This window comes from Desmodus rotundus, chromosome X (genome assembly GCF_022682495.2).
Source record: "Desmodus rotundus isolate HL8 chromosome X, HLdesRot8A.1, whole genome shotgun sequence".
NCBI lineage: Eukaryota > Metazoa > Chordata > Mammalia > Chiroptera > Phyllostomidae > Desmodus > Desmodus rotundus.
In genome coordinates, this window is record NC_071400.1 from 62,457,047 (window position 1) to 62,482,877 (window position 25,831).

At 35.2% G+C, this 25,831-nt stretch overlaps 1 protein-coding gene across 7 annotated transcripts in view; it reads right to left on the reverse strand.

Annotated features, from left to right (window-relative positions):
* Positions 1-25,831, reverse strand: part of NBDY (negative regulator of P-body association) — a 41,629-nt gene that overhangs the window by 12,991 nt on the left and 2,807 nt on the right. For 4 of the 7 annotated variants that reach the window (XM_053917617.1, XM_045198650.2, XM_045198651.2 and 1 more), the window contains one exon: positions 16,085-16,135. The exons of 1 other annotated variant lie outside the window; for it this stretch is intronic. The gene's annotated coding sequence lies outside the window, so the exon portion shown is untranslated. Of the gene's footprint in view, positions 1-14,015; positions 14,124-16,084; positions 16,136-25,831 lie in introns of all 7 variants that reach the window. 2 more of the 7 variants (XM_053917616.1, XM_053917615.1) reach the window with 1 other exon arrangement.

The following is a 25,831-nucleotide window of genomic DNA, read 5'->3' on the forward strand; positions in this document are numbered from 1 at the left end:
TAACGGCTAGTGAAATTGAGGCAGTAATCAGAAAACTCTCAGCACACTAAAGCCCTGGACCAAACCATTTCACAGCACAATTTTACAAAACATTTAAAGAAGAGCTTATACCTATCTTTCTCAGACTATTCCAAAATTTCCATGAAGAGAGAAGACTCCCCAACTCTTTTTGTGAGGCCAGCATCATCGTAATCCCAAAACCAGATAAAGACACAACAAAGAAAGAAAACTACAGGCCAATATTGCTGATGAACAGAGATACAAAAATCCTGAACATATCAAAAGACAAAAGTCACATGATCATATCATTAGATGCAGAAAAAGCATTTGATAAGGTACAGCACCAATTTATGATAAAACCACTAAGAAAAGTGGGAGGGAGCATATGTCAACATAATAAAGGCCATGTATGAAAAACCTACAGCCAACATCATATTGACTAGGCAAAAAACTAAAAGCTTTCCCACTAAGATCAGGAATAAGACAAGGATGTCCACTTTCACCACTTCTATTCAACATAGTATTAGAATTCCTAGCCACAGTAATCAGACAAGAAAAAGAAATAAAATGCATCCAAATTGGAAAGAAGGAAGCAAAACTGTCATTGTTCGCAGATGACATGATAGTGTACATAGAAAGCCCTACAAACTCCACCAAAAACCAACTCAACCTAATAAATGAATTTAGCAAAACAGTGGGATACAAAGTCAATATTCAGTAATCAAAAGCATTTTGTACAGAAACAACAAAATATCAGAAACAGAAATCAGGAAAAAAATCCCATTTGCTATAGCAACAAGAAAAATAAAGTACCTAGGAATAAACCTAACCAAGAAGGTAAAAATACTATACTCAGAAAACTGTAAAACTCTGAAGAAAGAAATTAAGGAAGACACAAACAAATGGAAGCATGTACCATGTTCATGGATTGGAAGAATCAACATCATCAAAATGTCCATACTATCCAAAGCAATCTATAGATTCAATGAAAACCCTATTAAAATACCAATGATATATTACACAGATATAGAACAAACATTTCAAAAATTTATGTGGAACCATAAACGACCCTGAATAGCTGCAGCAATTTTGAAAAGACAAAGGAGGAGGGATCACTATACTTGACATCAAACTATATTACAAGGCCACTGTAATCAAAACAGCCTGGTACTGGCATAAGAACAGACATAGATCAATGGAACAGTATAGAGAGCACAGAAATAAACCCAAGTCTCTATGGTCAATTAATATTAGACAGAGGGGCAAAAACGTAAAATGAAGTAAAAATAGTCTCTTCAACAAATGGTGTTGGGAGATCTGGACAGCTACATACAAAAAAAAAAAAAAAGAGTCTCAATCACCAACTTACACCATACACAAAAATAAACTCAACATGGATTAAAGACCTAAAAATAGTCATGATACCATAAAAGTCCTATAAGAGAACATAGGCAGGAAGATCTCAGATATTCCACGCATCAATGTTTTCACCAATATGTCCCCTAGAGCAAGGACACAAAGGAAAGAATAAACAAATGGGACTTCCTCAAAATAAAAAGCTTCTGCACAGCTAAAGAAAACATCAGCAAAATGAAAAGGGGCTCAACCGTATGGGAAAATATATTTGCCAATAATATCTTGGACAAGGGTTTGATTTCCAAAATATATAAATAACTCACATGACTCCACTTCGGGAAGACAAACAACCCAATTAAAAAATAGGCAAAGGCCCTGGCTGGTATGGCTCAGTGGATTGAGTGCTAGCCTGCAAACCAAAGGGTTGCTACTTCGATTCCCAGTCGGGGCACATGCCTGGGTTGCAAGCTAAGTTCCCTGGTGCAGGGCATGCGAGAGGCAACCATACACTGATGTTTCTCGCCCTCTCTTTCTCTCTCCCTTTCCCTCTGTCTAAAAATTAATAAATAAAATCTTTTAAAAATGATGTTTAAATATGGGCAAAGGACCTGAACATTTAGCCAAGGAGGACATATAGAGGGCCCTGAGACAAATGAAAGGGTGTTCAGTGTCACTAGCCATCAGAGAGATGCAAATTAAAACCACAATGACATACCATTTCACACCGGTCAGAATGGCCATCATAAACACATCAACAAACAAGTGCTGGCGAGGTTGTGGAGAAAATGGAACCCTAATACACTGTTGGTAGAAATGCAGACTGGTGCAGCCACTGTGGAAAACAGTACAGAATTGCCTTTTCACCTAGCAATTCCACTACTGGGATTATACCCTAAGGATCCTGAAACACTAATTCAAAAGAACCTATGCACCCCAATGTTCATAGCAGGACAATTTACAATAGCCAAGTGCTGGAAGCAACCTAGGTGCCCATCAATCAATGAGTGGACCCAGAAACTATGGTACATTTACACAATGGAATACTATGCAGCAGAAAGAAAGAAGGAGCTCCTACCCTTCGGGGCAGCATGGGTGGAACTGGAGAGCATTATGCTAAGTGAAGTAGGCCAGGTGGTGAAAGGCAAATACCATATGATGTCACCTATAAGTAGAACCATAATCAACAAAAGAAAAAAAGCAAGCAAAATATAACCAGAGACATTGAAATTAAGAACAAACTGATAGTAACTAGAGGGGAGGTAGGAGTGGGTAATGGGGGAAAGAAGAGGAAGGATCCTCAGGGAACATGTATAAAGGACCCACAGACAAATCCAAAAGGGGTAAGGATTGAGGGTGGGAGGTGTAGGGGAAAGTGGTAGTGAGAAAATGGAGACAACTGTACTTGAACAACAATAAAAAAGAGAATTAGAGTAGAAGAAAAGGTTGAAAATATAGTAATCAGATTTTTTTAAAAAATGGAGCAAGGTCCCTGAGAAGATAGTAAGGAATAGAATACACAGCATGTGTAGAAGAACTGACCTTTGACAGAAAGGGATATCTGCTCTGTTTTAGCAGAAAGACAGAAGAAAATGCAGGCAGGTGCAGGTTGATTTATAAATATACTGCTGAAAGATTAGAAAGTTCCTATTTAAGGTCCTTGTTTCCTGTATGAAGCATAAAGCATTAGGTGAGCATGGAGGGAGGGAGAACTGGCAGTCCAAGGTTTGGTAGAATGAGAAGGTATGAAACTCTCAGGATGGACCAATGTGGTGTTATTAGCAGAAAGTGTTGAGTGACTATTTGAAGCAAGTAATCATGAATTTAGAGTGTTCCCAACCTTCCAGGAAGGTTAAATTGTTCAGGGGTTGGCAGAAGTAGGTGGTTTAGGTCAATCCAGACCTGGGATTTCAACAGCCAGGTGAAAGAGAAGGTGAGAAAAAAGATAGTTTTGCCAAGAGAAAGATTTTAATAATAGACCATGGAATCAGTGCTAAATATGGGGGAAGGTAAAGACAGAAGGAGACCGATAGTTTTGAAACTGCAAAAGGGAATAGATTGTGGAAGTCTCAGTGACATTGAAAAACTACTGTTTTTCTAATCATCAGAGAAATGCAAATTAAAATGAGATATCACCTCACACCTGTCAGAATGGCTATCATCAATAAATCAACAAATAAGTGCTGGCAAGGATGTGGAGAAAGGGGAACCCATTTGTACTGTTGGTGGGAATGCAGAGTGGTGCAGCCACTGTGGAAAGTAGTATGGAGATACCTCAAAAAATTAAAAATGGATCTGCCTTTTGACCCAGTGATCCCACTTCTGGGAATATGGGAGCGTATCCAAAGGAACCCAAAACACTAATTTAAAAGAACATAAGCACCACTATGCTCATTGCAGCGTTATTTACAATTGCCAACATATGGAAGCAGCCCAAGTGTTCAACAGTAGATGAGTGAGTAAAACAACTATGGGACATTTACACAATGGAATAGAATTTGGCCATAAAAAAGAAGAAAAGTTTACCCTTTGGAACAGCATGGATGGACCTGGAGAACATTATGCTAAGGAAAATACGCCAGTCAGGGAAAGACAAATACCATATGATTTCACTCTCATGTGGAATCTAATGAACAAACTGAACTAACAAGCAAAATAGAGACAGGATGACAGATAAGGGGTTGGAGAGGGTAGGAGGTGGAGGTATTGAGCAAAAAGGAAAAAGGACTCACGGACGTGGAGAGCAGTGTGGTGATTGTGGGGGAGAAAGAGATATAAGGGGACTAAATGGTAATGGAAAAAGTATAATAAAAAATTTTCAAAAATTCAAAGAAAGAAAAAAGAAGAAAAAAACTGCCACCCATGAATATTCAAATTAACAAAGCTGTCTTTCAGAAATGAAGGATAAAGACTCTCAGAGACAAACAAAAGCAGAGAGAATTCATCAGCACTAGATCTGCCATACAATAAATGCTGAAAGGAGTTCTACAAACTATAAAGAATATTAATTAGTAACATGGAAACATGAAAATGTACAACCACTGGTAAAGGTATGTATATAGTAAAGCTCAGACTACTCAAATACTGTACCAGTGGAATGTTAGCACTTAACTCTAATAATAAAGAACAAGACTACTAAAAAATAACTATAGCAACAATAATTATTATTCAATACACAATAGAAAAAAGTTTTTGTGTATGATGGAAGTTGTTATCTTCATAAAAGAATGTTAAATCTATAAGATGTTTGATATAATTCTCATGAAAACTACAGAGCAAAAGACTATGGTAGATTCAAAAAGATTAAAGAGAATGGAATCAAATAATACCATTACAAAAAAATCATAAATTCAACAAAGAAGGCAGTAATTAAGGCAACTGGAACACTAAAATACAAAACAGCCAGTAAATAACAAAATGTCAACAAATTTGTATCTGTCAATAATTACTTTAAATGTAAATGAACTTCTCTAAAAAAAAAAAAAAGAGTGCCTAAATGGATTAAGAAACAAGACTAAACTATATGCTGCTAACAGGAGATGTATTTTAGCTTTAAAGAAACAGATGGAAAGTGAAGGAATGTAATTAGATGTTCCATGCAAATGGAAATCAAAGAAAGCTGGAAAAGTTACAGCATTAAAAATATAGACTTTAAGAAAAAAGGCATTCAAAACAAACAAAGTCATTATATCATGATAAAGGGGTCAATCTAACAGGTGGATATAATATTTGTAAATATTAATGTAGCCAACACAGGAACAAATAATTATATAATGCAGTGTTAGCAGATATAAAGTGATAAATAGTCTCCAATAAGACTAGGGGATTCCAATAACCCAATTTTAACAAAGAATAAATCATACAGACAGAAAATTAATAATCAAACATTTGAAGACTTTCAAGATGGTAGCAGAGTAGGTAGATCTTATATTCACCTTCTCCCAGGATCAAACTGGAAATACAATTAAATTAAATAATAATCACCCTGAATAACTAACTAAAGACTAGCTGAAGAGGAGTCTTATAACCAAAGATTTACAGAAGAAGGCTCATCGAGACTGCATCTGCACAGCAGCTTGCACGCCATGGTCAGGGTTGAGCCTCACATTCAGATAGCCTGAGGGTTGATGGCACGTACAAACAGGGCAATAGCAATCAAGACGCAGTTAAAACAGAAGGGCTCACATAACTCACACAAGGAACATTCCTAGAGCCCCAGTTCAGGAGATCAAGGAGACTGCACCACAGGATATCTACTACTACCATGCCACAAAGATGGGGAGTCATAGCAGATCTATCTAATACATAGAAACAAACACAAAAAGATAGCCAACATGGGCAGACAAAGAAACAGACCCAAAATAAAAGAACAGGAGGAATCTCAAGAAAAAGAGCTAAATATAATGGAGGTGAGCAATTTATGAGACATGGAATTCAAAGTAATGGTTATAAAGATGTTCAAGAATTTAGTGAGAACTACAACAGTATAAAAGAGGATGTAGAAACCATGAAAAAGAACTAGTTTGAAATGAAAAATACCTTATCTGACATCAAGAATACACTGAAAGGAATAAAAAGTAGGTTGAATGAAGCAGAGAATCAAATCAGCAATTTGAAAGATAAGGAAGAAAAAAACACCCAATCAGAGTAACAAAAAGAAAAAAATTTAAAAGAGTGAGGATAGTTTAAAGGAACTTTGGGACAACATGAAGCATAACAATAGCCACATCATAGGTGTACCAGGGGAGAAAGGAGCAAGCAAACAATAGAGAAATTATTTGAAGAAATAATGACCAAAACTTTCCCTAACCTGGTAAAGGAAAAAGACACAAAAGTCCAGGAAGCACAGACAAACACAAACAAGGTGAATGGAAATAGGCTTACACAAAGACACACCATAATTAAAATGGCAAAGGTTAAGGACAAAGAGAGAATCTTAAAAGCCACAAGAGAAAAGCAGTTAATTATCTACAAGGGAGCTCCCATAAGACTGTCAGCTGATTTCTCAACAGACATTTAAACCCAGAAGAGATTGGCATGAAATATTCAAAGTGATGAAAAGCAAAGACCTACAACCAAGACTACAAAATAAAAAACAGAGGAACGGAGTTAAAAATTTAAATGGCAATAAATATGTACCTATCAATAATCCCTTTAAATGTAAATGTCTTAAACTCTCCATTTAAAAGACACAGAGTAGCTGAATGGATAGGAAAGCAAGATCCATATATATATGCTGTCTACAAGAGACCCACTTCAGAACGAAAGACACACAGACTAAAAGTAAAGGGATGGAAAAAGATATTCCATTCAAATAGAAATGGAAAAAAAGCTGGGGTAGCAATACTTTTTTTCTGACAAATTATACTTTAATACAAAGGCTACACTAGGAGACAAAGAAGGACCCTATATAATCATAAAAGGATCAATCCAACCAGAGGATATAACTAGTAAATATTTATGCACCTAACATAGGAACACCTAAATATATAAAGAAAATCTTGATGGACATAAAGGGAGAGATTGACAGTAATACAGTCATAGTAGGGGATTTTAACACCTTATTGACTTCAATGGATAGATCTTCCAGGATGAAAATCAAAAAGGAAATGGCCACCTTAAATAACATACTAGATCATATGGATTTAAGCATTTCACCTTAAAGCAGCAAAATATACATTCTTTTCAACTGCATGTGGAACATTTTCTACGAGAGACCACATGTTAGGAAACAAAATGAGCCTCAATAAATTTAAGAAGATTGAAATCATATCAAGCATCTTCTCTGACCATAATGGTTTGACACAAGAAATCAATCACAAGAAAAAAATCTGAAAAACACAATGGAACTGTGTTTTTTACAAAAATCTGACAAAGACATGGAACTCAATAACATGATACTAAACAATGAATGGGTTAAGAGTGAGGTCAAGGATGCAATCAAAACATATGAAAAGTTACCTTAAAACATATGAAAATAAACACAAACAACTCAAAAGCTATGGGACACAATGAAAGCAGTCCTAAGAAGGAAATTCATAGCATTATAGGCCTACTCCAGGAAACAATAAAAATCTCAAATAAACAATCTAACTTTACACTTAAACGAACTGAAAAAACTAAGACCCAGAGTGAATAGAAGGAAGATAACAATAAACATCAGAGTGAAAGTAAACAATGTAGATTATAAAAAAACAATACAAAAGATCAATGAAACCACAAGCTGGTTCTTTGAAAATATGAACAAGTTCAACAATCCTTTCATCAGACTCATGTAGAAAAAAAACAGAGGACTCAAATAAATAAAATCAGAAATGAAAGAGAAGTTACAACTGACACTAAAGAATCACAAAAGATTTTAAGAAAATATTATGAATATCCCTGGCTGGTGTGACTCAGTAGATTGAGAGTGGCTTGAGAACCAAGGAGTCACTGGTTTGATTCCCAGTCAGGGCACATGCCTGGGTTGTGGGATAGGTTCTTAATAGGAACCTAGGAACCTAATAGAAGCCTAATAGGATCCTAGGTCGCACATAAGAAGCAACCACACATTGATGTTTCTCTCCCTCTCGTTCTCCTTCCCTTCCCCTCTCTCTAAAAAAATAAATAAATAAAATATTTTAAAAAAAGAAAATATGAACAATATGCCAACATATTGGACAAACTAGAAAACATTGATAAATTCCTAGAAATCTACATCTTCCAAAACTGAATTAGGAACAACCAGAGAATCTGAATAGACAGATTACAGCTAGTGAAATTGAAGCAGTCATCCAAAAACTCCCAATAAATAAAAGTCCTGGATCGGATGGCTTCACAGATGAATTTTACCAAACATTCAAGAAGTACTAACACCTATTCTCCTCAAACAATTCCAAAAATTCAAGATGAGAGAAGACTCCTAAGCTCCTTTCATGAGGCCAGCATTATCCTAACTGCAAAACCAGATAAAGACATACCAAGAAAAAAAATTATAGGCCAATATCCTTGATGAACATAGGTGCTAAAATCCTCAAAAACTATTTGCTAACCAGATCCAGCAATACATTATAAAGGTCACACACTATGATCAAGTGAGATTTATTCTGAGGATTCAAGATCGGTACACTATCCCCAAATCAATAAATGTGATACACTACATTAAAAAAATGAAGGATAAAAACCACATAATCATGTCAATAGGCCCAGAAAAGCATGTGATAATATCCAAAATTCATTCATGATAAAAACTCTCAGTAAAGTGGAAATAGAGGGAACATTTATTACTTCAATGTAATAAAGGCCAGATATGAATAACCCACAGCCAAACTAAATGAGAAAAAACTAAATGTGTTTCCCTTAAGATCAGGAACAAAAAAGGGATGTCCACTTTCACCACTCTTATTCAACATAGTGTTGGAAGTACTAGCCACAGAAATCAGACTAGAAGAAATAAAAGGCATCCAAATTGTCATCTTTATTCACCAATGACATGGCGTTGCACATAGAAAAGCCTAAAAACTCCATTAAAAAACTGCTACAACTAATCAATGAATTTGGCAAAGTAGCAGAATACAAAATTAATATTCAGATATCAGGGACATTTTCATACACCAATAATGAACTATCAGAAAGCAAAACTAAGAAAACAACCCTATTCACTATTACAACAACAACAACAACAACAACAAACAAATAAGGTACCTAGGAATAAATTTAATGAAGGGTGTAAAAGACTTGTACTTGGAAAATTATACAACACTGAAGCAAGAAATTGAGGAACATACAAAGTAGAAGCACATACCATGTTCATGGATTGGAAGACTTAACATCATTAAAATGTCCATACCACCCAAAGTAATCCATAGTTTCAATGCAGTTCCTATTGAAATACCAATGGCATATCTCACAGATCTAGAACAAGTATTCCAAAAGTTTATATTGAATCAAAAAAAGACCTTGAATAGCCTCAGCAATCTTGAGTAAGAACAAATTTGGAAGTATCACAATACCTGATGTGAAACTATACTATAAGGCCACTGCAATCAAAACAGCCTGGTTCTGGCATAAGAACAAGCATATAGATCAATGGAATAGAACAAAGATCCAGAAATCAACCCATGCCTATATGGTCAATTAATATTTGACAAAAGAAGCAAGAGCATACAAGGGAGTAAAGACAGTCTCTTCGATAAATGGTGTTGGGAAAATTAGGTACATACAATAAAACCAACTTACACCCTACAGAAGAATAAATTCAAAATGGATAAAACATTTAAATGTAAGTCACGGAACTATGAAAATCTTTGAAGAAAACATAGGTAGTAAAATCTAACACATCTCACGCAGTAATGTTTTTGCCATTATGACTCCTAGGGCAAGGGAATCAAAGGGAAAAAATAAACAAATCGGACTACTTCAAACTAAAAAGCTTCTGCACAGCCCAAAAAAAAAAAAAAAACAACGAAATGAAAAGAGAACCCACTGTATGACTGAACATATTCACCAATGATACATCTGATAAGGGGTTAATTGCCAAAATATAAAAAGAACATATACAACTAATGCCAGGAAGACAAACGATCCAATAAAAAAATGGACAAAGGTCCCTGGCTGGTGTGGCTCAGTGGATTGAGTGCCAGCTTGCGAACCAAAACGTTGCCGGTTCAATTCCCAGTCTAGGGCACATGCCTGAGTTGCTGGCCAGGTCCCCAGTAGGGGGTGAATGAGAGGCAACCACACATTGGTGTTTCGCTCCCTCTCTTTCTCCCTCCCTTCCTCTCTGTCAAAATTAAATAAATAAAATCTTTTAAAAAATGGACAAAGGCCCTAAATAGACACTTCTCCAAAGAGGACATACAGATGGTCAATAGATATATTAAAAAATGCTGAATGTCACTAATCATCAGAGAGATTCAAATTAAAACCACAATGAGATATAATCTCACAACTGCCATAATGGCTACCATCAATAAATCAACAAACAAGTGCTGGCGAGGATGTAGAGAAAAGTGAACCCTTTGTTCACTGCACTATTGGTGGGAATGTAGGCCAGTGTAGCCACTACGGAAAACAGTATTGGAGTTTTCTCAAAAAATTAAAAATGGAACTGCCTTTTAATCCAGAGATCCCACTTCTGCAAATATATCCTAAGAATCCCAAAATACCAATTTGAAAAATATATGTACTCTTATGTTCATAGCAGCATTATTCACAATAGCCAAGATCTAGAAACAGCCCAATTGCACATCAGTGGATAAATGAGTACAAAAGCAGTGGTAAAGCCATGGCAGGATGGCTCAGTTGGTTGGAGTGTCATCCTGTACACCCAGAGGTTGCAGGTTAAATTCATGGTCAGGGCACATACCTAGGTTGTGGGTTCATTCCCCTGTTGGGGTGTATATGGGAGACAACTGATTGATATTTCTCTCTCACATCAATGTTTCTCTCTCTTTCCTTTCTACTCTTTCTAAAATGAATAAAACATATCCTCAGGTGAGAATTAAAAAAAAAAGGCAGTGCCACATTTACACAATGGAATACTACATGGCCATAAAATGAAGGAAATCTTACCTTTTGTGACAGTATGGATGGACCTGGAGATTATTATGCTAAGAGAAATAAGCCGGTCAGAAAAAGACAAATACAATATGATTACACTTATATGAGGAATCTAATGAACGAAATAAACTGTTGAACAAAACAGAAACAGAGACATGGATACATGGAACAGACTGACAGCTGTCAGAGGGGAGGTGGGAGTAGGGAATAGATGAAAAAGGTGAAGAGATCAGCCAAATAATCTACATGCATAAAGCATAGACACAGACAACAGTGTGGCTATTGCCAGATGGGAGGTGGGCTAGGGATTGGGTGGAGATGGACAAAAGGAGGAAAATGAGGATATCTGTAATAGTGTCGATGATAACAATAAAGTAAAAAAAAATAAAATAATAATGAAACATTTGATTTAAATAACACATTAGATCAGATTAACATATTTACAAGATGTTCCATCCAAAACCAGGAGAACACACATTTTTCTCAAGAAAACATGGAATATTTTCTAAGATCATATTTTAGAAGAGAAAACAATAATTAATAATTGAAGGAAATGGAAATCATACCAATGATCTTTTTAGACAAAAATGATATGAAAGTACAAAGCAATTACAAAAGGAATACTGAAAAATCTACAAATATACAGAGCCTAATAGCATGCTACTAAAAATTCGATGGGTCAAAGAGTAAATCAAAAGAGAATTTTTTTAAAAACTCAAGACAAATGAAATTTGAAATAAGATATACTAAATTTTATGGCATGCAGTTTTATTTTAATTTTTTATTTATTGATTTGAGAGAGAAAGAGAGAAATATTGATTTGTTGTTTCACTTATTTATATATTCATTGGTTGATTCTTGTATGTGCCCTGACAAAATCTACAACCTTGTGTACTGGGACAATGCTCTAACCAACTGACCTCCCTGCCAGGGCCAACAAAAGCAGTTTTAACAGAGAGGAACATAGCAATAAACACTGCTGTTAAGAAACAAGAAAGATCTCAAATTAACGAACTAACTTTACACCTCAAGGAACTAGACAAAGAACAAACTAAGTCCTCTTAGCATGAAGGAAATAAGAAAGGTTAGAGTGAAATAAATCAAATAGACACTGGAAAGAAAATAGCAAAGATAAATTTAACTAATAGCTGATTCCTCAAAAAGAAAAATAGAATAGACAAGTCTTTAGCAAGGCTCATGAACAGAGAGGGCTCAAATAATAAAATCAGAATTTAAAGAGGACACATTACAGCAGATACACAGAAATACAAAGAAACATAAGAGGCTACTATGAACAATTATACTCCAAAAAAATTGAAAAAAAATGGTAGAAGTCAATAAGTGCTCTAAACACACAAACTTCCAAAACTGAATGAAAGAAAAATACAAAATTTGAACAATTCAATTACTATGAAAGAGATTGAATTAGTAACAATAAGCTTCCCAACAAAAGTCCAAGATAAAATACCTTCATTGTTGAATTCTACCAAACATTAAAGATGAATTAATACATGTTCTTAAACTTTGCCAAAAAATAGAAGGGGAAGGAACACTTCCAAACTCAGTTTGCAAAGCCAGTGCTACCCTGATGCCAAAATCAGAAAAGGAAACCACAAGGAAAAGAAATTACCAGCCAAATATTCCTGATGAAATACACATAAAAATCCTCAACAAAATATTAGCAAACTGAATTCAACAGCACATGATGTCTTTTGATCATATGGTAAGACCAAGACAGACTTATTTCAGGGGTGCAAGGATGGTTCAATATCTACAAAAGAACGAATATGACACACCACAAATAAAATAAAACATAAAAATCATTTAATCATCTCAATAGATGCAAAAAACAACTAGACAAAGCTAATCATCCATTTATGAAAAAAGAAAAAACTCCCTATGAAGTGGATACAATAGGAATGTACTACAACATAATAAATACTATAGGACAAGCCCACAGCTAACATTATACACAGCTGTGAAAATCTAAGCTTTTCAACAAACAATAAGTGCTAGTGAGGATGTGGAGAAAAGGGAACCCTAGTGCACTATTGGGCAGAATGCAGACTGGTGCAGCCACTGTGGACAACAGTAAGGAATTTCCTCAAAGGACTGAAAATGGAACTGTTTTTTGACCTGGCAATTCCACTGCTTGGGTTATACCCTAAGAATCTTGAAACACCAATTCAAAAGAATCTGTGCACCCCAATATTCACAGAAGTGCTATCTATAATAGCTAAGTGTTGGAAACAGCCCAAGTGCCCATCAGCAGATGAGTAGATTAAAAAACTGTGGTGCATTTATACAATGGAATACTATGCAGCAGAAATAAAGAAGTCCTACACTTTGCCACAGCATTGGTGGAACTGGAGAGCATTATGCTAAATAAGCCAGGCAATTAAAGACAAATACTGTATGACCTCACTTATAACTAATCCAATGAACAACATAAACTAATAAGCAAAATAGAACCAGAGGCATGGCAACATGGAACAGGCTGATAGCTATAACAGGGGAAGAGGGAGAGGTGGAATGGTATAAGGAAGGGGAAGGGACTAGTCAAAGAACATGTATGAATTACACATGGACAATGGGGAGGGGATTGTCTGTGGGCAAGAGGGGTAGGCTGGGTGGAAGGAAGCAAAAGGGAAAAAAAGAAATTGGGACAATTGTAATGGGATAAACAATTAAAAAATTAATAAAATCTCTCTACATGATCAAAAAACAAAAATCAGCTTTTCCTCTAAGAACAGGAGCAATAGAAGGATTCCCACTCTATGCCAGTTTCATTTAACATAGTATCGTAAGACTTATCCAAACCAATTAGGCAAGGAAAAGAAAAAAAGATACTCAAATTGGAAAGGAAAAAGTGAAAGTATCTATCTCTAGTTGCAGTTTACATGATATTATATATAAGAAGCCCTATTCGAAATTTGCAAATCAATCAATATAATACATATTAACAAAACAAAGGATAAAAATCATATGATTGTATCAATAGATGCAGAAAAAGCATATGAAAATTTCTAAATCCATTTATGATAAAAACTTTCAACAAAGTGGTTATAGAAGAAACATACCTTAACATACTAAAGGCCATATATGACAAACCCACAACTTACACCAAACTCAGTGATGAAAGGTTGAAAGTTTTTCCTCCAAGATCAGGAACAAGACAAGGATATCCACTCTTGCCACTTTTATTCATGATAGTATTGGAAGTCCTAGTCCTAGCAATTAGTTAAAAAAATTAATAACTGGCATCCAAATGAAAAATAAAGAAGTAAAACTGTCACTGTTTGTAGATGACTTGGATACTTTATATAGAAAACCTTGAAGACTTCACAAAATACTATTAGGACCAATAAATGAATTCAGTAAAATTATGGTATGCAAAATTAATATACAGAAATTGCCTTCTTGTCTATACTAATACTAATGAACTATCAGAAAGAGAAATTTTAAAAATCCCATTTACAACAGCATCAAAATGAATAAAATACCTGGGGATAAATTTAACCTAGCAGGTGAAATCTGTTATGAAAACTATAAGCCATTGAAGAAAGAAATTAGAGATGGCAGAAATAAATGGAAAAATATACCATACTCATGGCTTGGAAGAATTATTATTGTTAAAATGTACATACTGACCAAAAGATTCCATATATTTAATGCAATCTCCATGAAAACACCAATGGTATTTTTCACAGAGCTAGAACAAAGAGTCCTAAAACTTATATTGAACTATAAAACCCCCCGAATACCAAAGAAATCCTGAGGGGAAAAAAAGAACAAAGCTGGGGATAGCACAATCCCTGATATCAAACTATACTACAAAGCTACAATAATCAAAATACTATTTTAGTGGCATGAAAAAAAAAAAAAAGACGTGTAGAACAATGAAACAGAATTGAGAACCCAAAAATAAACCCACAAATATATGGTCATTTAATGTGTGACAAAAGAGGCAAGAATGTACACTGGGGCAAAACCGTCTCTTCAATAAATATAGTTGGAAAAACTGGACCAATACATGCAAAAAAGAAAACAAGACTATTACACCATATATGAAAACAAATCCAAAATAAAGACTTGTATGCAAGACCTGAAACCATGAAACTCCCTGAAAAAATGTAGACGGTATGCTATTTGACATTGGTCATAGAAATATTTTTGGACTAGTCTGCTTAGGCAAGGGTAACAATAGCAAAAATAAATGAGATTACATCAAAATAAAAACCTTTTGTACAGTAAACAAACCCCCAACAAAATGAAAAAGAAACCTACTGAAAGGTAAAATACACTTGGAAATCATATATCGTATAAAGGGTTAATATGTAAAATACATAAGGAACTTATACAACTTAATATAAAAAAAAAAAATTAAAAAAAAAGGTCAGAGGATTTCAATAGACACTTTTCCTAAGAAGACATACAAATGGCCAACAGGCACATGAAAAGATGCTCAACATTACTAATCATCAGAGAAATGAAAATCAAAACCACAATGAAATATTACTTCTAATCTGTCAGAATAGCTCCTTATCAAAAAAGACAACCACTATTGGCAATGACATGGTGAAAAGGGAACCCTCATACATTGTTGGTGGGAATGTAAAATGGTGCAGCCACTGTGGAAAACAGTATGGAGAGTCCCCAAAAATGAAAAATAAAACTCCTATACAACCCACCAATTCCATTTCTGGGTATTTGTGCAAAGAAAATAAAAACACTAATTCAGAGAGCTATATGTACCCCTATGTTCATTACAACATTATTTACAATTGCAAAGATATGGAGGCATCCTAAGTGTCCATCAGAAAACTAATGGATAAGGAAGATACATATATTAAATGAAATATTACTTAACCATATAAAGAATGAAGTCTTGCCATTTGTGGTATCAAGGATGGACCCAGAGGGTATTATACTAAGTGAAATAAGGCAGAGAGAGACAAATACCATATGATTTAAAAAAAAACAGAAATATCCTCCCAGATACAGAGAAACAAACTGGTGGCTACCAGAGAGGAGAGAGATTGGGGAATGAGTGAAATAGGTGAAGAGACTAAAAGCTACAAACTACCAGTTATAAAATACATAAATCATGGAAATGTAAAGTACAGCATAAGGAATATAGTCAATAATACTATAGTAACTTTGTATGGTTAGAAATGGTAACTAGACTTACCATGGGGATCACTACAGAATGTATATAAATATCAATCACTATGATGTACACCTGAAACAAATAGGATATTATATGTCAATTATGTGTTAATAACAAATTAAAATTAAAAATCCTAAATACTATGCCCAAAACTTTTAGAACAAATGATCAAATTTAATAATGTTGCAGAAAACAAAATCAATATACAAAAATCTGCTGTTTCTATACACTAATAATGATATATAAGGAAGAGAAAATAATACATAATACCATTTATAAAACATCTAGGAATAAATAATAAACATCCAGCATTAAAAAAATAAAACATCTAGGAATAAAATTAATTGAGGTGAAAGGCATGTACACTAAAAACTGTAAGACATTACTGAAAGAAATTGAAGACAAAAATAAAAAGACAATCCATGCTCATGGATGGAAAGAATAAATATTGTGAAAATATCCCTACTGCCAAAGCAATCTACACATTCCATGCAATTCTTAGCAAAAATTCAATGTCGTTTTTCACAGAAAGAGAAGAAAATCCTAAAATTTGTATGAAACAACAAAACACCCCCAATAGTCAAAGCAATCTGCAGAAAGCAGAACAAAGCTGGAGGTATCTCACTTCTTGAATTCAAACTTTATCATGAAGCAATAGTAATCAAGAAAGTATGGCACTAACATTAAAATAGGCCCTGGCTGGTGTGGCTCAGTTGGTTGGAGCATCATTCTGTAAACTGAAAGGTTTCGGGTTCCATTCCCAGTCAGGGCATATGCCTGGGTTTGCAGGTTCGGTCATCGGTCAGGGCGCATACAGGAGGCAACCAATCGATGTTTCTCTCTCTGTCTCTCTGTCTCCCTCTTTCTCTTCCCCTTCCCTCCTTCCCTACCCCTCTCTCTAAAGTGAATAATCATGTGCTTGGATGAGGCTAAGAAAAAACAGACCCAAAGATCAATGCAATGGAATACAGAGTTCAGAAATAAAACCATACATGTAAGTTCAATTAATTTACAACAAAGGAGCCTGGTATATACAATGAGGAAAGGATAAATGGTGTAGAGAACAGTAGACAGCCACATGGTAGAGAATGAACCTGGACCACTATCTTACACCATACATACATTAAAAAACAAACTCAGAATACCCCTGGCTGCTGTGGCTCAGTGGATTGAGTGCTGGCCTGTAAACCAAAGGATTCCTAGTCAGGGCACATGCCTGGGTTGTGGGCCAGGTCCCCTGTGGGGGCACACAAGAAGTAACCACACATTGATGTTTCTCTCTCTCTCTTCCCCAATCTCTCAAAGTAAATAAGTAAAATTTAAAAAAAAAACCAAATGCAAAATAGATTAAAGTATTTAATATAAGGACTGAAACCGTAAAACACATAGAAGAAAACATAAACAGCAAGCTTCTTGACATCAGTCTCAGGAGTGTCCTTTTGGATTTGATTCCAAAGGTAAAAATAATGAAGTAGGACTACATCAAACTAAAAAACTTCTGCTCAGCAAAGGAGACAGTTAACAAAATGAAAAGGCCACCTACCAAATAAAAAAAGGTTATTTGCAAACCATACATCCAATAGGGGTTAATATCCAAAACATACAAAAGAATCATACATCTCAATAATAACAACAACAACAAAACCCCAAACAGCTTTATTGAAAATAGGCAGATGGCCTTGGCTGGTGTGGCTCAGTGGATTGAGCGCCAACCTAAAAACCAAAGGGCCACCAGTTCAATTCTAAGTGAGGGCACATGCCTGGGTTGTGGGCTAGGTCCCCAGTTGAGGGCATGCAACAGGCAACCACACATTGATGTTCCTCTCCCTCTCTTTCTCCCTTCCTTTCCCTCTGTCTAAAAATAAATAAATAAATAACTCCTGTGAGGCTGGGAGTTTCTCCTGCTGCCGAAACCCCCACAGATTTTTACATCCAGAGGTTTTGAGGCTTTGTTTTCCCTTGCTGGAACCCTGGGTTGCTCGATCTGTCTCACTCTCCACTTGTTCCTCCTGGTTTATCAGCCACTGCCTCACCTGCCTGGAGGACCTGCTTCTCCAGGAACCACCTGCCACGCTTCCTCTCCACTCCTCCTACCAGTCTGAATAAATGTTTTTTCTTTAACTCCTTGGAGCCAAGCCCTTATTATATTAACTGTTAAAGGGACTTGTCTAAGGTAAAGGAGATGATCAAAAATATGAACAGTAAATGACAACAAACTCACAACTATCAACAACTGAACCAAAAACAAAAACAAAAACAAAAACAAACTAAGCAAACAACTAGACAGGAACAGAACCACAGAAATGGAGATCACATGGAGGGTTATCAGCAGGGAGTGGGAGAAGGGAGAATGGGGGGAAAGGTACAGGGAATAAGAAGCATAAATGATAGGCACGAAATAGACAAGGGGAGGTTAAGAACAGTATAGGAAATGGAGAAGGCAAAGAACTTATATGTACGACCCATGGACATGAACTAAGTGGGGGGAATACTGGTGGGAGGGGGGTATAGGGCAGAGGGGAATAAAGAGGAGGAAAAAATGAGAGAACTATAATAGCATAATCAATAAAACATACTTTGAAAAAAGAAAAAAATAAAAATATCTTTAAAATTATAAAATAAAATAAGGATACGAACTCCTTTAAAAAAACTCTAGATAAAACCAACAAACCACAAAGGAAGATATCAAGAGAAGAAAGGAACAGAGAAGAGAAACAAAAACAAATTTTTAAATGGCAATAATCACATACCTATAAATAATTACTTTAAATGTAAATGTACTAAATACTCCAATTAATAGACATAGGGTGGCAGAATGAATAAAAATATAAGACTCACCTATATGCTGCCTAAAAAGGACTCACTTTAGATCAAAATACACAAACAAACTGAAAATGAAGGGATGGAAAAAGATATTCCATGCAAATAGAAAGAAAAAGAAAGCTGGGGGAGCAATATTCATACCAGATGAAATACTCTTTAAACAAATAATATAAAAAGAGACAAAGAATGACTTTCCATAATGATAAAGGGGTCAATTCAAGAAGAGGATATAACAATTGTAAATATCTATGGACCCAACATAGGAACACCCAAGTATATAAAGCTAATATTAATAGACAGAAAGACAGAAAATAAAAGAGTAATACAGTAGTAGTTGAGGACTTTAATACCCTACTTACTACAATGGATACATAATTCAGGCAGAAAATTAATAAGAAAATAATGGTCTTAAATGCCACATTAGGCCATATTGATTTAAGAGACATTCATAAAAAATTTCATCCCTCAACTGCAGATTACATATTTTTCTCAAGTATACATGGAATATTTTCCAGGATAGACCACATATTAGGCCACAAAAAAAGTCTCCATAAACTGAAGAAGACTGAAATTTTATTGAGCATATTTTCTGACCACAATAGCATGAAACTAGAAATTAACTACAGGAGGAAAAGTTAAAAAAAAAAAAAAATTCGTGGACGCCCTGGCCAGTGTGGCTCAATTGGTTGGAGCATCATCCCATAAACCAAAAGGTCATGGATTCAATACCCTGTCAGGGCACATATGTACGTTGTAGGTTCGGTCACCAGTAGAAGCAATACAGAAGACAACCAACCAGTTGCTGTTTCTCTCACATAGATGTTTCTCTCTCTCTCTCTCCACCCACCCCCTGCACTCTCTGAAATCAATAAATATATCCTCAGGTGAGCATTTTTTTAAAAGGCAAAAAACACAAGTATGTGGACATTAAACAACATGGTACTAAACAAACAACACAACCTTACAAAATTCATGGGAATGCAGCAAAAATACCTATAAGAAGAAAGTTTATAGCTATACAGGCCTACCTCAAGAAGCAGGAAAAATCCCAAATGAACAATGCGACTTTTCACCTAAGGAAACTAGTAAAAGAAAAAAAAAAAACCCAAAGGACATAGAAGGAAGGAAAATAATAAAGTTCAGAGAGGAAATAAACAAAATAGACTAAAAAGCAATGGAACATCTGGTCAAGATGGCAGCATAGGCAGACATGGCTCACCTCTTTGCAAAACCACAACAAAATTACGACTAAAATATAGAACAACTATCACTCAGAAATCAAGTTGAATGGAAGCCTGACAACTATAGCATTAAAGAAATCACATCCATCTAGACTAGTAGGAGGGGTGCAGATGCAAAACAGGCTGGTCCCACCACCATGTGTGGTGCATAAAAATTCAGGAGGGATATCTTGGGAGTGAGGAGTCACAGTCCCACACCAGGTCCCTCAGCAAGGTTCCAGTGCCAGGAAGATAAGTCCCCACAACTTCTAGCTGCAAAAATCAGCAGGGATTGAGTCAGTGAAAGAAAGTGCTGGAGTCCCAAGCAGTTCCTCTTAAAGAGCCCACACATGGACTCATGGACTCATACTCACTCCCTCTGAACGCCAGCACTGGGGTAGCAGCTTGAAAGGCACCAATAGCATAGTAGGAGAAACCAGTAGCATGCTGGGAGAAATCAAGGGAACCACAGCCCATTGTCTCTTTTCTAAACCCTCCCCCCCACAGAGCCACAGAGCCGGCAAGCTAGTGCCATATCTGAGACTCCCTTAACCTGGCTAACACTGTCTGACCTACCTTATAGGTCCCCAGAGACTCTGTCCCACCCAAACTGCTTTTCCATATGAATGGCTGGTCTTGGCTCATGCTTCACAACTTCCTAAATCCTCTCAAACAAGCAACAGCTGACCTCAGTGAGCCTCAGGCCAGCACTAGCTGCAGCCAGCCTAGATTCACAGCTTGGCTTCTCCTGGTAAACTCTAAGCCCAGCAGAAGTAGCAGCCATCTCAGATTGCTTCATAGCTCAGGCAGGGTGCCCCAGGCAAAACACAGGTGGGGGCTGACTTTGGCCTGTACCACCTGGCAAACCCCAGTTTCTGTGGCTAGTACTGGAAGTCCTAGCCACAGAAATCAGGCAAGAAAAAGAAATAAAATGCATCCAAACTGCAAAGGAAGAGGTAAAACTGTCATTATTTGCAGATGACATTACACTATATACAGAAAACCCTAATGAATCCACCAAAAATTAATAGAATTAATAAATGAATTCAAGTATGTAGTAGCAGACAAAAATCAATATACAGATCCATCACATTTCTGTACATTGATAACAAATGATCAGAGGAGAAATTGAGAAAATAATCCCATTTACAATAGTACCAAAAGAATAAAATACCTAGGAATAAATTTAACCAAGGAGATGATTCGAAAAACTATGACATTGAAGAAATAAAAAAAGAAAAGAGAACACAAATAAATGGAAGGATATACTGTTAAAAGGACCATACTACCAAAACAATCTAGAGATTCAATGTAATCCTTATAAAAATACATATGACATTCTTCTCATTACTGGAAAAAATAATCCTAATGTTTATATTGAACCACAAAAGACTACAAATAGCCAAACCAATCTTGAGAAAAAAGAACATAATTGGAGGTATCACATGACCCGATTTCAAACTATACTACAAAGCTATAATAAGCCAAACAATATGGTACTGGCACAAAAACAGACACATACATCAATAGAACAGAATAGCCCCAAAATAAACCCTTGCTAATATGGTCAACTAACCTGAGCCAAAGGAGGCAATAACATACAATGGAGCATTGACAGTACCTTCAACAAGTTGTTTTGGGACACTGGACAGATACATGCAAAAAAAGAAAAGAACTGGACACCTCTCATATCATCTATAAATATAAACTCAAAATAGATTAAAGACTTAAATGTAAGACCAGAAGTCATAAAACTTCTAGATAAAACATAGATGGTATAATATTTGACATGATTCTTAGTAATATATTTTTGGATATGTTCCCTCAAACTAGGTAAACAATGGAAAAAAGGAAACAAGTGGAATTTTGTAAAACTGAAAAGGTTTTGCACAGCAAAGGAAACCATCACAAAACAAAAAGACAACCTACTAAATGGGAGAAGGTATGCACAAATGACATCTCCAATAAGTAGCTGAGACCCAAAATATATTAGGAACTCATACAACTCAATAACAAAAAAGATAAAGAACACAATAAAAAAATGGGCAGAAGACACGAAGAGACATTCTCCAGAGAAGACATGCAGATGGCCAATAGACATGAAGAGATGGTCAACATCATGAATCATCATGGAAATGCAACTCAAAAGCAAAATAAGATTATTACCTCACACATGTCAGAATGACCATCATCAATAAATTGACAAATAACATTACAGTGCTGGCAAGAATGAGGAGAAAGGGAACCGACGTGCACTTTTGGTGGAATTGTAAGTTGTACCCTCTATGGAAAACGGTATGGAGATTTCTCAAAAAAATAAAAATAGAACTACCACATAACCCAGCAATTCCATTTCTAAGTATTTACCAGAAAAAAATTAAAACATCAATTTTCAGTATTTACAGAAAAAAACGAAAACGCCAATTTGAATAGATATATACACCACCATGTTCATTACAGCATTACTTACAATATCCAAGATATAGAAGCAACCTAGGTGTCCATTGATAGATGAATGGAAAAAGAGGATGTGATACAACCCTGACTGGTGTAGATCACTGGATTGAGTGCCAGCCTGAGAACTGAAAATTCACCAGTTTGATTCCCAGTCAGGGCACATGCCTGGGTTGCTGGCCAGGGTCCCAGCTGGGGGCATGCAAGAGGCAACCGATTGATGCCTCTCTCACACATTGATGTTTCCCTCCCTCTCTTTCTCCCTCCTTCTCCCTCTCTCTAAAAGTAAATATATAAAATCTTTTTTAAAAAAAGCAGCAGTGACACAGACATGATGGAATGATAATCATAAAAAGAATGAGCTTGCTATTTGCTACAACATGAATGGATCTAGAGAGTGTTATGCTAAGTAAAATACAGAGACACAAAATACTTTATGCTTTCACTTATATGGGGAATTTAAAAAATAAAACAAAGCAAAAACAGACTCATAGATACAGAGAACAAACTAATGGTTGCTAGAAGAGTGGGCAGTTGGGTGATAGGTTAAAATATAAAGGGGAATAAGAACTACAAAGTTTCAGTGGTAAAATAAATAAGCCATGGGGATAAAGCGCACAACACAGAGAATATAATCAATAACATTGTAATAACTTGATATGTTAGGAGATGTTTACTAGACTTAGTGTGGTGATCACATTGTAAGGTATCTACATGTTGAATCATTATACTGTACATCTGAAACTAATATAATATTGTATGGCTACTAAACTTTAACAAAAATTTATTAAAAAGAACAGTATGATACAGGCATAAAAAGGACAAACCAATAGAACATAATCGAGTGCCCAGAAATACATCCCCACATATATGGGCACCTAATATCTGACAAGGAAGCTAAGAGTACTCAATGGAGAAAAGACAGTCTGTTCAATAAATGATGCTGAAAAAACTGGATATTCACATGAAAAAAGAATGAAATGGGAGCCCAATCTTACACCACTTGCAAAAATTTATTCACCTCAATGAATTAAAGACTTAAGGTAAGACCAGAAACCATAAAAGTTTTAGAATAAAAACAGTGAAAAAGCTTTTTACATTGGTCTTTGCAATGAATTAATGGGTATAATACCCAAAGAAAAAATAAACAAGTGGGACTACATCAAACTAAAAAGCTTCTGCACAGCAAAAGAAATGATCAATAGATTGTAAAGAAAACCTATGTAATGAGAGAAAATAATTGCAAACCACATATCTGATAAAAAATTAATATCCAAAATATAAGTATCTCATACAGCTCAACAGGAGAAAAATAAGTAATCCAATTTTAAAAAGGTACATAGGGTCTGAATAGACATTTTACCAAAGACATTCAAATGGCCAACAGGTACATGAAAATTTGCTCAGCATCACTAATGGTCAGGGAAATGCAAATGAAAACTACAATGAGATATCTCACATGCTAGAATGATAAATGCTGGTGTGGATGTGGAGGAAAGGGAATCACTGTATACTGTTGGTAGGCATGTAAATTGTTACATGTACTAGGGAAAACAGTATGGAGGTTTTCAAAGAACTAAAAATAGGACTACCATATGATTTAGCAATTCCATTTCTGGGAATATGGCTGAAGGAAATGAAATTACTATTGACAAGAGATATCTGTACCCCAATATCCACTGTATCATTATTTATAATAACCAAGACATTGAAACAAAGTAAATGTCTACAGAGAGATGAATGAGCAAAGAAAATGTGGTCTATATACATGATGGAATATTATTTAGCCATAAAAAGTTAAGCCTGCCATTTCTGACATAATGGAAAAATCTTGAGGACCTTAAGCTAAGTGAGCTTCTATCTGAGCACAGCTAATCCTATACTCTCTTACCTACCACCACTACCTGTTTGGATACAGAACTAAAGTTGAGGGAATTCAGGCTGTAAGGATATATACACTAAGTATTTACAGGTAAAGGAGCATGATGTCTGTAAGTTACTCTCAAATAGTTCAGACAGACAAAATGGGAGAGGGAGAAAGAAAGAGGAGAGAGGAAGAGGGGGAAGTGGAGGAAAGGGAAACAGGTAGGGGAGGAGAAGAGGAAAAAAGGGAAGGGAGGGGGGAGTGGAATGATATAGAAACAGAGAATGATAAAGCAAGCCTGACAATGTGTTAATTGGTGAATCTGGGGAAAGGGTATATGGTAGTCTGTTGTAATATTCTTACAAATTTTCTTTAAGTATAGAATTAGATCAAAATAAAAAAGTTTAAAAACATAAGCATAAATATCAGCAATAATTCCACCATGGAATAATATAATCACTATTTTCCTATGTATTTAATGAAACAAAAAGCTTTATATTTTCAAAGTCTATTGGGATGAGGAGCCAGTGTATAATTTTGTTTTTATTTCCTGAAAGATAAAAAACATTAAACACTTTAGAGCAGAAAATAAGATGTTCATTTGTAATTGAAATAATGATTTCACAATATATGATTTTTAAAAAGACACACACGTTTGTAAATTTTAAAAAACCAAATAACTCATGAGTCAAAAAGAAGTCATGAGAAAATAAAAATAATAATGCAGACAACTGTACTGCATTAAAATAATTTTTTAAAATAATAATTGAATGAAAATTAGTTAGTACATATAAAAACCTGTGAAATTCTTCTAAAAAGGTATATAGTGAAAAATTTATAGTCATAAATTATTTTAGAAAAAAATCTCTATTTCCTTTTCTTATGATAAAAAAAAGAATTTATGGGAAAATGATAATTGTGCAAGTATTTTTTAAAGGTTGTTCATTGTAAGAATGAACCTATTGCAAGCCTTAATACCATTAGGGAGGAGATCTTGTTAAATAAACTATAATATGTTCATCAACAATGAAATATATCCCTGTAGATTTATATTTTTTGGCTTGGAAAATTGGCTAAATTATATTGTTTAATAAATAACAAAGCTACACTAAAAAAAAAATTGAAAATTACTGAGCTAAAGGTCCAAATAAATAAATTGGAATAAGAGGAAACAGAAAGTAAAGAAAAAAGATAAAACCAAAAATTACTAAAATAAAAAACGAAATATTCAATGGTAAGACCTAACGAGACCAAAACCAGGAGATGTTATTAGACATTGATTATCATAATTTATCATATAGTCACGCTGTCATATTAATCAAGAAAAAAAACACATAATCATGGCAATAAATATTTACAAAATATCTGGAGAAAAAACTCCATTCTCATTCACAAGAAAAACTCTCA